Source organism: Zonotrichia leucophrys, chromosome 15, assembly GCF_028769735.1.
Source record: "Zonotrichia leucophrys gambelii isolate GWCS_2022_RI chromosome 15, RI_Zleu_2.0, whole genome shotgun sequence".
Lineage (NCBI taxonomy): Eukaryota > Metazoa > Chordata > Aves > Passeriformes > Passerellidae > Zonotrichia > Zonotrichia leucophrys.
Window position 1 is genome coordinate 9,025,236 of NC_088185.1, and position 11,789 is coordinate 9,037,024.

At 44.5% G+C, this 11,789-nt stretch overlaps 1 long non-coding RNA gene across 1 annotated transcript in view; it reads left to right on the forward strand.

Annotated features, from left to right (window-relative positions):
- Positions 1–10,599, forward strand: part of LOC135454690 (uncharacterized) — a 36,014-nt gene extending 25,415 nt beyond the window's left edge. Inside the window, exons 2-3 of the long non-coding RNA XR_010442173.1 lie at positions 10,045–10,133; positions 10,361–10,599. This is a non-coding gene — a long non-coding RNA (uncharacterized LOC135454690). The remainder of the gene's footprint in view (positions 1–10,044; positions 10,134–10,360) is intronic.
- The last annotated feature ends 1,190 nt before the right edge of the window (positions 10,600–11,789 follow it).

Genomic DNA, 11,789 nt, shown 5'->3' on the forward strand with positions numbered 1-11,789 from the left:
TCCGTAAATGCCAGATGCGTTCTTGTTGTTCTTGTTTTAATCTGTAACGTGGGAGGCCGGAGGGAGAAAAAAGGAGGAGACGCAGCACAGCTGAGTGTTCCTGTTCTTTTGGTGTAATCAAACGTGTTTGGAGGCACATTACCTTGGGATATTGTTGGCTCCCTCAGACTGGGCAGGGCCTGCTTTAGTGGCAAGTTCATTGGGTTTGCTGCATTTACAGCAAACACCCAGTGTTGCAGCTGATGCATTCCATGCTTTCGGCTAAAAGGAAAGGAATTGCCAGTGTTGCATTCAGTGTTTACTTCCCAAAGAGATGCAAACTTACAGTTCTGACATTTGAGGACATACAAACCTCATTTAACAAGAAAAGGAGTTAAGCCCTATGTTCTTGGTGTATTTCCATGAAAGCAGTTACCTCTTCCTTGTTTTGCCTTGCCCTTTTTCCTTGTGCTGTTGCTTGCAAGGGAGACAGCTTTTTTCTCTGGCATTATGGTATTCATCAGGCAGAAATGCAAATCACTCCTGCACTCCTTCATACTCTGCTGAGTGGTTTTACATGTGGAATGTTGTTGGAGCATTTCTCTTATGAGGAAGGGCCCAGGGAGCTGGGGCAGCTCAGCCTTGAGAAGAGGTGGCTGAGAGGGGCCCTCAGCCCTGGATGTCCCTGTCTGCAGGGAAGGATAGAGCAGGGTCCAGGCTCTGCTCTGGGGACCCAGCAATGGCACCAGAGGAACAGGCAGGGACTGATCCCAGCAATTCCCTCTGCACAGGAGGCAGAACTTCTTCCCTGGGCAGTGACTGAGCCCTGAACAGATTGTCCAGAGAGGCTGTGGAGGTCGCACCAGGTGACCCACCATGGTCCCTTCCAACCTGACCTATTCTGTGACTCTGAATATTTCTGTGAGTTTCAGGTCACTGCTTTGTCCCTGGCTAGATCCTTGGTGCTCTGTCACAGCTGCAGAACAGATTTTTGCTGCAGTTCCTTCCCAGCCAGCCATGCACACAACTCCCAGCCTAACACAGCCAGCAAGGCTGGTCAAACCAGTGGTCTCTCCAGCCCATGTTGTGAGTGAGTCACCCTGCTTTTTGTAATCAGTAATTAAGATAACAAATATGTGTCAGTGAATACTGCAGAACATATTGAAGAGTTACCAATACGTGACTCAACATGCTTGAGACAAATTGCTGTGCTGAACCAAACTTTGCCAAACCACGGAGAAGTTGAGCAGCAGCCCTGCAGTCCCAGTCCCTTGTGTCCCTCGTGGTCACAGGTGGGTCTCGGTGCTCTGCAGCCCAGGCTCTGTGTAGCAGGTGGCTTTTACCCTTGATAGAGCACACACCATTTAGGTCAGTCCCCAGGAGAGCTCCGAGCAGGAATACTGCAATTCACTGTAGCGCTTTTAATTTGCTGGATGAGATCTCTGGTCTCTGGAACACAGGACTTGTTGTGAATCACAGCAGGATATTCTCTTAAAGAGCCCAGCAGAAGGCTGCTGACAGTGTCCCCGGGCGATGCTAATCCGACATCGCATTGGTCATGGCTCCTCGGGTTACCCGCGGCCCCGTCGCACAGGAGGCCTGTTAGTGTGGGAATGAGGGACCTCGTGCTGCAGGGACACAGCCGGGGCATTAGGAGGAAGAAAATCTATCCTCTTCCCATCACTTCCTGAAGGGAATGTGTCAGAATGACGCACGTACTCTGGGCTTTATTTGATGAGGGGGCCGAGGGGGAGCGAGAAAGGAATGAGAAGGTCTCAAGGGACGCGCGATTTGGCTTCACCGGGTCACAATGCTCTGAAAGTTCATTTGGAGTTGCTGAAACTGAAGCAGTGGAGAGCAGTCCTGGCTGGACACACATTTGTCATCTTCGTGACTCAGGAGGGCTCTTGTGGATATTTTAGACAGCCTGTGGATTATGGTGGGCTTTTCTCAGCCTCATAAACACGCCTCAGGAATGAGATGGGAGAATCCAAGGATGGTGCCCCATATGCTGGGACTGTGGACATTCTCCCAAGGTGCTTCTGGGGTAAAAGCATCCCTTTCCTCACATTCCATCCTGTCTGAACTTTTAGGCTAAATTACAGCGTGTGTCTGTGTCCTCTCCAGTGTGATGTACTATTGGCACAAGAAATGGAGCTTTAATCTTTTGATGAGATTCTCGTGCTCTCTGGTTGTCCATGCTCTGAGGGATACTGTGAATGCTCTTGGGAAATAGGGGATCTCATGAATAGAAAACTTCTGGTGCAGTTTGTACTGACCAAAGCCCAGTCACTCGTTGGCCCAAATCACTTCTGTTGTTTTCTCACTCAGGAAATACAGGTTTTGGTCAAATGAAGTATCTCCAAAACAGGAGCTGAAATCCATTGGTTAAAGCAGACACCATATGCCCTACTGCCAGTTTTTGAAACTAATCAGAACACGGGGGGTAAAAGCAGTTCGGTATTTCTGTTTCAAATGAAGAACTTAGTGTTATTTTTAAGTGTTTTTCATTGGGTCAATTAAATGTTTTGTTTGAGGCCAAAATATTATGTCATTCTGTTTTTCAGTTCACTGAAAAAAAATTTTTGAAAAAATAGTGTTTATTTTGGGCTGCTGCCCAACTAATCTTTCTTCCTTTATTTTTTCTATAATGCAAGCAAAATACAAAATCAGTTATTTATGCATCTCACGTTTTAGCTTCTGTTTTAACCATCCCTCAGATTAACAGATACCACAGCATAGTAATTTTTTTTTATTCTTCAGACACAGAACTATATTTCTGTGCTTGTAAGAGTTGCCCAGTGAAGGAAGAAAGTCCAATGGGATGTTGGGCTCTGTTTGCTGGGCTGTTGAGTGATTGCCCAACTGAATGAAGAGCCTGGTTGAATGAAGGTGTTAACCTTGATCTTAATACCAATGTCCCCTTCACCATTTGAGGAGTCAGCAAATGATTTGTTTTACCTCTGGAATGACGGTTTAGTCCAGGTGCTACTTCTCACAGCAAACTTTGTCTGAGGATAAATGGGAAGAGGCCATTGGTGTCCAAAAAAGGGGATTTGTTTAATGTGGGAAGGAAAGAACTGAATTAAAACACAAGAAGATCACATGATCTACCACCTCCTGCAATCTCATCTGGTGGCTTAACCTTTGATGCCTACTTTATTTTTCTTAATTTCTGTTGCTGTCCTCAGAATTCTCCCTGTTTTCCCCATGGCTTGAGAGAAAACCCTGCAACAATGGAGTTTTACCGTGTGTGAATGTGGCTTGTGCTGCAGCACTGGAGCCCTGTAAAACCACCCTCAGCCCTAATGGGGTTAGGTTGTTATGGGATTATTGTTTCACTCTATAGTGTAATTATTTTTTGTGCTCCTTTCATCAGAGTAACTCCTGTGGGCATGTACACATCACCTGGGTGCTTGAGGTGCTGTTCTGGCTGTTGTGCCCAGGTGGGAGCACAGGAATCAAGTTTAGAGCAGCTTGTATCCACTCCTCACTGCATTTATGTGCCACTGCTTGGGTGTGGGAAATCAGTTTCTCTCCCTGTGCCTCTGCTTGGCTGAGCTGTCCTTCCTGCAGGAATTTGGGCCCGCCAGCACCTCCGAGCAGGTCTGCAGTTTCAGCGGGTGCCTGTAGGTGCTACCACAATACAAACAATAATCAATCACTGACCGACACCTCCGAGGCTCTCACTGAAACCAAACACAATAAAAAAGCCTCCCCAGGGGCCGAATCTACCAGGCTGTGTAAACGATTTTTTAGTGAAAGTGGTAGAACCCCCATCTCTTGGGACATTTAAAGCATGCTGCAGAAAGCAGGAGCAACCAGTGCGGTGGGGAATAAACATATGTTGGCAGAAGGATCAAATAAAGAGGACTTCATTATTCGGGAGTGCCTGTCCAGCAGAGATCACCATGAGTGAAGGCACAATGACTTAACAGATCTCTCTCAGCTTCTGACTGCTGCTCTCCTTCACTGCAAGAGCTCACAACCAATAAGAAGGCAAATAAGGCCTCAGCCAAAATGGAACATGTATTTTTAACCTTCCCACCAACCTTTGATATTTTTCTGGATTAGTTTTAGGTATATTTAGGCCAATTCCTTTGTTCAGGTCATTTGCTCCAGCAAAAGTCAAAAGTAAAGGTGTGCATTTGAAGATGCATTAGTAACTAATTATGGGGACATAATTCCATTAAATCAGAAGTAAAATAAAACAAGAGAGTCCTGTTAAAGAACTGCAGCTCAGTGCAGGAGGAAATGGCTAGGTACAGGTAGGAGAAGTTCCACAGAACTTGTGTGTAAACTGCATAACTTGGATTTGATTCTCATTTGTGTTTATTTTTCAGTTTCCCCCGTTCAACAGAACATAACTTTTCCAGGTAGGTGAGCGCAGGCAGGAATGGAGTGAAACCACCCAATGGAACGAGACAGGGTCATTCTCTATCCGTGTTCTGTTCTTGCTCACCACACTAATTAGCTGCTGCGAGGCTGCTCCATCCTGGGTGGAAGCAGCCGCCCCTGCCTTGGAGCCGGTGCTAATCCCTGCGAGAGGCATCTTTTCCAGCCAGCCCTGCAGGTGGCACAGCGAGCCTTGTCTTTCCAAGCCACGGGAGCAGTCCCTGGCTTCCCTTCCTGTCGGTTCACAGTGCAGCAGCAGCAGCTGGGATGGGGAGACCTTCAATATATAACAGAGACTGGCGTGATACGTTGGCTGCTGAAACATCCTGGCTGTTCCCGGGCTGTTTCCAGGGCTTTGCTTTAACAGGCACAGAGAAACTAAATTTTTTTTTTCTACTCCATCAAGATGTTTTGAAGGCCCGTATGCTACTTCCAAGATAAATCTGAAAAAGAGAGTGCAGCCAAGCTCCTAAAAATCAAGATAACTCTTGAAATCTTGGTTGCACACTCTGAATGTATTCTCTGTCAGGCAGGTCTCCTTATCAGATTATCTCTTCTGAAGCCATTGGAATCAAGTGGAACTGATTTGGGAATTGTGGAAAAGGTGGATAGAACAGAGCCTCGTAGCCTGCAGGGCTGCTGGGAATTCCTGCTTGTTAGTCCTTATTCTCACTTTGCTTCTCTTCATGGCCTTGGGCAAGTCACTTAACTTCTTAATCTCTGGCTCAGTTTCTCTGCCTGTATAATAAGATAACTATTACTATCACATACCTGTCTGACAGGATTTTCTCCCCTAGTAATAATTAACATTTGTAAAATGTTCTTTGACTATGTGTATTTTTATTATAATACTTCCAGATTATATTACAATAGTGACGCTGTTGCTGTTGCATATTTGAGCTCCTGTACAAGATTACACCGGAAATTAAGTCATTTTTCTAATAAGATATAAAACAACTTGTGGTTGGTGTGGTTAAGCTGAGTTTAAAGCTCATTTACAGCATGACAACGGTGTGAAGTAGCTGAAGCATTGCAGGGAATCTAACCCCAGTATGTGTGACAAAATGAACTAGATGCACTGAAGATTATCCATGATCTGATCTTACCCCTAACAGAAAGGTTACTTATTTGAAGTATTTGGTAAGTGGGGCTGAAGATTTGAGGTTTCCTTTGCATTAGCAGAAGGTGTAGTCTTGCTGCACACTTGGACCTTCAGTCCTGCAGTTCAGAGGATATCTGCAAGCTTGAAGAATCTTTATTTGCATTTATATATATATATTTTTTTTTTTTAAACTACAGTGGTAGAATGGGTTTGGGTTGGGTTTGAAGGGATCTTCCAGATCATCTCCTTCCTCAAGCAAGAGTTAACTAGAAATAACTTCAGTTTTCCCTCTACATAAAGGGATGAAAATCAGGCTGAAACCTTGGCTCGATGAACCTGCTGTTCATGAAGCTGCTTTTAATCTCCAGCAACTCATCAGCATGAATTCAAAGTTTGATTTTTGGTAATGGGCTTTGTAGTTCCAGTACCTTTGTCTCTGCCTCCTAGATGCTCTGGTATCAAGATTGATCCCTTCCTCCTCTCCCTCTTTTCTGATCTCATTTGAATCCATGTACACTTTCAGTGTCCATCAAACTCATGGCAAAGACTTCCACCATTTACCGGGGTCTGGGTAAAGAGATGCTGGTTTTGCTGCTCTGAGCCTGATGTCTGCTACCTCCATCTGAGTGTGGACTGGGCAGACTTTTGTTTTCATGGTTATGGTGAAGGATGTTTGGGCCTTTCCTGATCCAAGGGAGGCTTGTCCCCCTGGCACCCCCAGCTGGGCTCTTGAAGACCATTCAGGAAAGGTATAGGGCCTTGCAATCCAAAGTCCATTTCTGTGGCGGGAGGAGGTGGGGGAAAGGCAGTGACTCCTTGAATCGCTGCTTCTCTGCTTGCTGTGCTTGTTAGCACCCACATATGTGACCTATCCAAATAAGAATAAAGAAAGTGTAAGCTAAGCAGGAATCAAATGCAAGGAGGGAGAAAATCAAAAGTGACTCCCTTTAACCTGACAAAGAGGAAATTGTTGACAAAGTTTCAGGCTTGATTGAGCAAATTTTTTTTTTTAACTCATCTTCTCCCCCTTCCTGCCCTCTGCTCCCCTGGAGAGAAGTCTGGATGTAACACTATTGCTAGGACTAGGCCTATGATTAAGTTCTGTTTTTCAAAGGTGATCCCAGCATGATTAAAACCAGGTGGCCCCATGGTGCAGCAAGGGAGCCAGATGTGCTCTGCAACTGGATTGCCATTTCCTAGCCCAGCTGCAAACATTTGATTGTCCACTCGCTCTGGGTATTACAGCCGTGACCTTCTCTCTTCCTTACCTCCCCCGTCTCCTGTCTGCTTCCCCCAGTGACATTTGAGAGCAGAAAAGTCCCCTTAGACTTGTTTGTCACTGTTACAACCATCCTTTTCTCCCTTCACCTCCCCACTCCCAGCCTGGGTTCTGCACTTCCATTATTCACAGATGTTGGAGGGTAGGAGCTGACAGTGTTGGCTTTTACCTCTCTCTTTCCTTTCCTTTCCTTGGATTTTTTTCCTTCTCTGTGTTCCGGCGTGTGTGCACTGACCCCAAAGCACTCCCAAGTCAACTGGCAGCGTCTGAATCCACTTAGAGGTGAAGGGATAAAGCAATTTTCTTCGAGATGTGGCATAAACTGTTTAGGTTTTGCTGTCTCCAAAGGCCTGTAATGAGAGGGTGGCCCTGTCCCAGAACAAGCCCTGTCTCACCCTGATCTATAAAATTTGGAACAGGTTAATCTTTTCCCCCAGCACTGGCCTCTCAGCCCGTTTGTGCTGAATTAGGGCTCTAATGCATGGATGGTGTCAATAATTGCCTAGTAAGCCATACTTAAAAAAGAGTCACAATCAATCGTCCCAACATTAGGATGTCATAATGCATCAGTCCTGCATTAGGAAGTTGTAATCCATCAACTTGACATCAGAAGGGACAGTGCATGGTGGGAGCTCAGCTCAGGCCCAGGGCAAGCTGGAACCACTCCACAGGCTTTGCATCAGCACTGGATTTGGTCTCAGAGGGTCGCACTGTTTTGTTTTCCCACTTACCCTTTGCAGTTTAATAATGAATTTGATGAATATTGAAGTCTCTGGGAAGAGACTGGCTGCTGATGCTATTTCTGGGAGGTCTGGGACAACAGAGAGTTTGAGATTCTCATCTCTTTCTGTCTAGTAAAGTAACTTTTTTCTTCCTCCACTGCATGAATTAATTAATCCATAATTATTCCTGTCCTGACTGGTTTCCACTTCCTCTGGAAATGCCTATTTGTGCTAGTTTGTAGATCACCCTATGCTTTATTTGATTTTAAGATTCACCTTCCCTAGATCAAACCTCAGTCTGATTTGCAACGCCTTTATAGAGCCTTCTCTGTTGTTCAGTGCAGGTGAGACTGCAGAGTTCCCTGGACACATTGTGTGTATATTCAGGCCTCAGTTTTCAGTGAATGGATGCAGAATGCCCTGAGAGTTGTGTTGGGTGTGCAGTTCCAGCACATGCTCCAAGTGACTGGAAATCACCTCAACACTTGTCTCCTTTCTCACCAAGCATTGTAATAAGCTAATTAATGTTTCAGTTTGGAATGTATGAAAGAGCCTTTATCCTGTGTCTTGAGGAGACAAAAACCAAACCAAGAAGCAAGTGAGACACAAGGAATTACATGAATCAGTTCTTTCCCAGAGGCTGTGGAAAGGCAGCTCCAGAGGCAGCTGTGGGTTGGTTGCCCACTTCTGGGTCAGTGCCTGTGGGCAGCTGGCTCTGGTGGTGTTTTGTTTCCTCAGCTCTTCTGTCTGAGGATCCTGAGGTGACAACAAATCCTTAATATCACTTGTGCTACTCCTCCTGAGCTGTTGGGTAGCTCATGAGGAGCTGGGTTTGGGTGGCTGCTGTGGGAACAGGCAGCTGGGTGTCCTGCTGCTCGGTGAGCCCTGGCTGGGTGCTGGGAGCTGGGCAAAAAACAAAAGAAAGGCTCAGCTGCTCCACCAGAGCAGGAAAAGGGAGAGGAGTCACAGGAGAGGATGTCTTGGGGAGTAATAATTTCATTAAAAATGGGATGCCTTTCTTTTTGAGGGTGAAGGAGGGAGAAGCAATCATGATGGAAACATGAGTGCTGGAAAAGGTGATGTTTGGTCAGTGGCAATGGGCCAGGTGGAACATCCACAAGGAATAGCCACAAAGCCAAACACAGATCACATTCTTGTGTCTGCTAACAGCAGTTGGTTACTTTTTTGAAGAACATTATCAAAATTGTTGTTTTTCTTAGTGTTTCTTAGTTGTGTTGTGTAGTTTCCTGTTTGAGCCCAAAGGTCATGAATCTTTACATTTGCTTGCCTTGAATTTAGTAATTACTGGCTTTGTGTGCATAGATGATAAAGTGAATGAATACTGATGGTAATTTTTTTAGAGTGAGGGACAGCTTTAAATGTGCAGAGTCAGTTAAGTTTTAACTCCTGCCTGAGATTTTTCAAAACTGCCTAAAGCCATTTAGAGTTGGTGTCCAACCCCTCAAAAGATTGGAAATCCTTTCCTTTGAGTGCCTTGAGATAGGGCTGAGATTGGCAGAGATAACAACAACAATAATAATATTATATTCCTAGCACTTAAATTGCAAGTCCCTTGCTTTTAACCTCACATTGAAGGGCTCTGTGACCATGACTAAAAATCCCACTTTGGTGGCTCAAGGACTTGGTGGCATTGGCTGAGCAGAGGCTGTGGTGCTGTGTCCTAGAAAAATCCATGGATTCCGGTGTCTCTTCTATTCCCATATCATCATATTTCTTAGGTCCTTTCTGGGTGAAACACTGAGATGGTCTGAAGAGAAAAGCTGCAATTTTGCTTCTGAAAGGTCCATACTGACAAGGCTGAGGTTAAGGGCTGAGCCTGGGTTCAGTTTTAGGCTTAGCCTCTGGCTTTGGTAGACTCAGTCAGTCCTTTGGGAGGGTTTTAGCCATGCACCAACAGTGCCAATAGTGACCACTAAATTCAGCTTTATTGACTGAATTATCTCTGATGCCATGAAAACACCACTCAAAAGTGACCTTCGTAGTTGATCTGGTTCTAATTATAATCCAACTAGTTTTAAACATTCATTTAAATGTCTTCTTAATTGCAACCTAATTTCTTCAATTGTAGCCCATTCATCAGCTGTTAATCATTTTTTAATTGTGTGGAAAGTTTGAAGGGTTAATAACAAGTCATTTGTTAGCTAGAGGTCATGAAAAGGGTTATAAAAATTGCTTGGCTAATTTTAAATAATAAATTAACAAATGGATGTCTTCCCAAATTTTAAGGTGTTTCAATATTTGCAATATTGCAAAATTATTGCAGGTCAGGAAGGATGGATTATATTTCTTGTATAAATATGGATTTTGGATGTGTATTGTAAGTTAAACTCTGTTGTTCTCGCTTCTCAAGAAAACAGTGAATGAGAAAATGAACATTTTTTAATGATGGTTTAATTGGAATTGGATGGAAGTGACTGAGAATTCTGATTGTAATCTTTTAAGGCATGCACATTATGTGAAAGAAACAAAGGGGAAAGAAAACCAGTGCCTTTTTCAAGGTATATATTTTTTAAATAACATCTCTTGACTGTTTCTAATAAGAGCAGCTGTGAGCAGGAGTCAGTGGAAGAAGAAAGGATGTGAAGCTGAAATGAAACAGTGTTTGGGATCACATTCGTCACATCCGCGCGTTCAGGTCTGGTGTTTTAGTTTGTGCCTGCCTTGCTCTCCTTCCCAGGGATGACCTTGCCCTTCACTTCAGGCTCATTCCAGCAGGGACTCTGGGCACTGGGAGCTGCTGAGGTGTTTTCTTACAGAAAATCAGAGACTCTGTGCACCTTGGTAGTGTTAGGCTGAGATTTGAGGTGATGTGAAGCCCCAGCTGGAATAAATGTCTCAGTAGTTCCTTCTCTTTGGATACAGGATCATGGTGTCAGTCTGAGCATTGGGAGTCTGGGAAAATTCCTGCCACGCTGTAAAAGAATTTACAGGAGTAAAAAGAGTCTGAACTGTGCTGAAATAATCCCGAGAGCATTGTGCTCCTCACACTGCAACAAGTTGAAAGAAAAAATTCCTCTGTACCTTCCACAGGCTGCAAACAGGTAGCGTGATGGCTGCCACTGGTTGTATTTTCCTATGAGAAGTGGGGTAGCAAGGCAAGACAAAATCCAGCACAATGAGACAGCCTTGCTAAGAATTCTGTCTTTTAAAAAGTAGAGGGATTCCTCACTCTTTTTCCTCTCCTAAATACAGACATTCCCCAAATCCTGACATTTTCACAAATGGTTTGTTCTGTACAGATGAAATTTTCTATTTATTTCCCTAGTCATCCTCCTTTGCCTCACTTCTTAGCTTAATATTTTGTAACTTTTGCTCCTGGTAAGAAATCCCAACTTCCTCCACTCTCATAGCGGCCTCAGAGATGTCAGGGAGGTGATTTAGGGCCGGGTTTCTATCGGAAGGTCCCTCCATTCAGCTGTAATTTAGAGCCACTGCTTAAATCCCCTGAAAGTTCACTTCTGGGAGCTTTCCTCCTTTGTACCCAGCCCAGGAAATAAAAATGCACAGCTTCAGAGGAGCTTCCAATCAGCATCTGGGCAGGAGTGAGGATGCTGATTGGAAATTGAAAGCGGCTCTTTGCCATATATCAAGGAGGTATTTAGGATATATCATCTTTCCTGATGGGATGGGAAGGGAGCTGCAGGCAAAGCTCACGTATGGAGCGCTCTCACCGGAAGGAACAGATTACCAGAGGGAAAAACCCTTTAGACAATGCCTATGGAGTAGGAATATTCTGTCCTGGTGGGACTTTCTAACCCCAGTGAACTATATCCTTATCCTTTCTTTCCTGCTTTTCCCTCTCCCCACATCCGTCCCCCAAGACCAGCAGCACTGAGAAATTTGTCTCCCCTCACAAAAAGAGGAACAGAAGAAGAGGAAAAACAATCCCAAGGAAGGGGTAAAGCCCAATTTTCCTGACCCTGATGTCTCACACAAATCATGCTATGGGATGTGCACTTAGAGGGCTCTGTATGGCAGCCACAAGGCAAAATCCAGTATGAACTGGGTCCAGCTGGGAACCTACCAACTTCACAGCTAGAGATGGAACTGATTTTATCAGTTTGAGTACATTTTATATGTTGCTTTTTATTCCCCAGCATGAAACACTTATTTTTGTCCCTTCTTTTAATACAAATTGCAGAGAAAAGGTGATTTTCAAATGAAGAGAACTTCTCTCACTTCCCTGTACTAACCATCTGCAAAGGATGGTGATGGACCTGGAATCCAGCACAGTGAGTCAATTTCTGTAAAATTGGTGTCCATTCCATGAAAAGAGGAGTTTTACTATAGT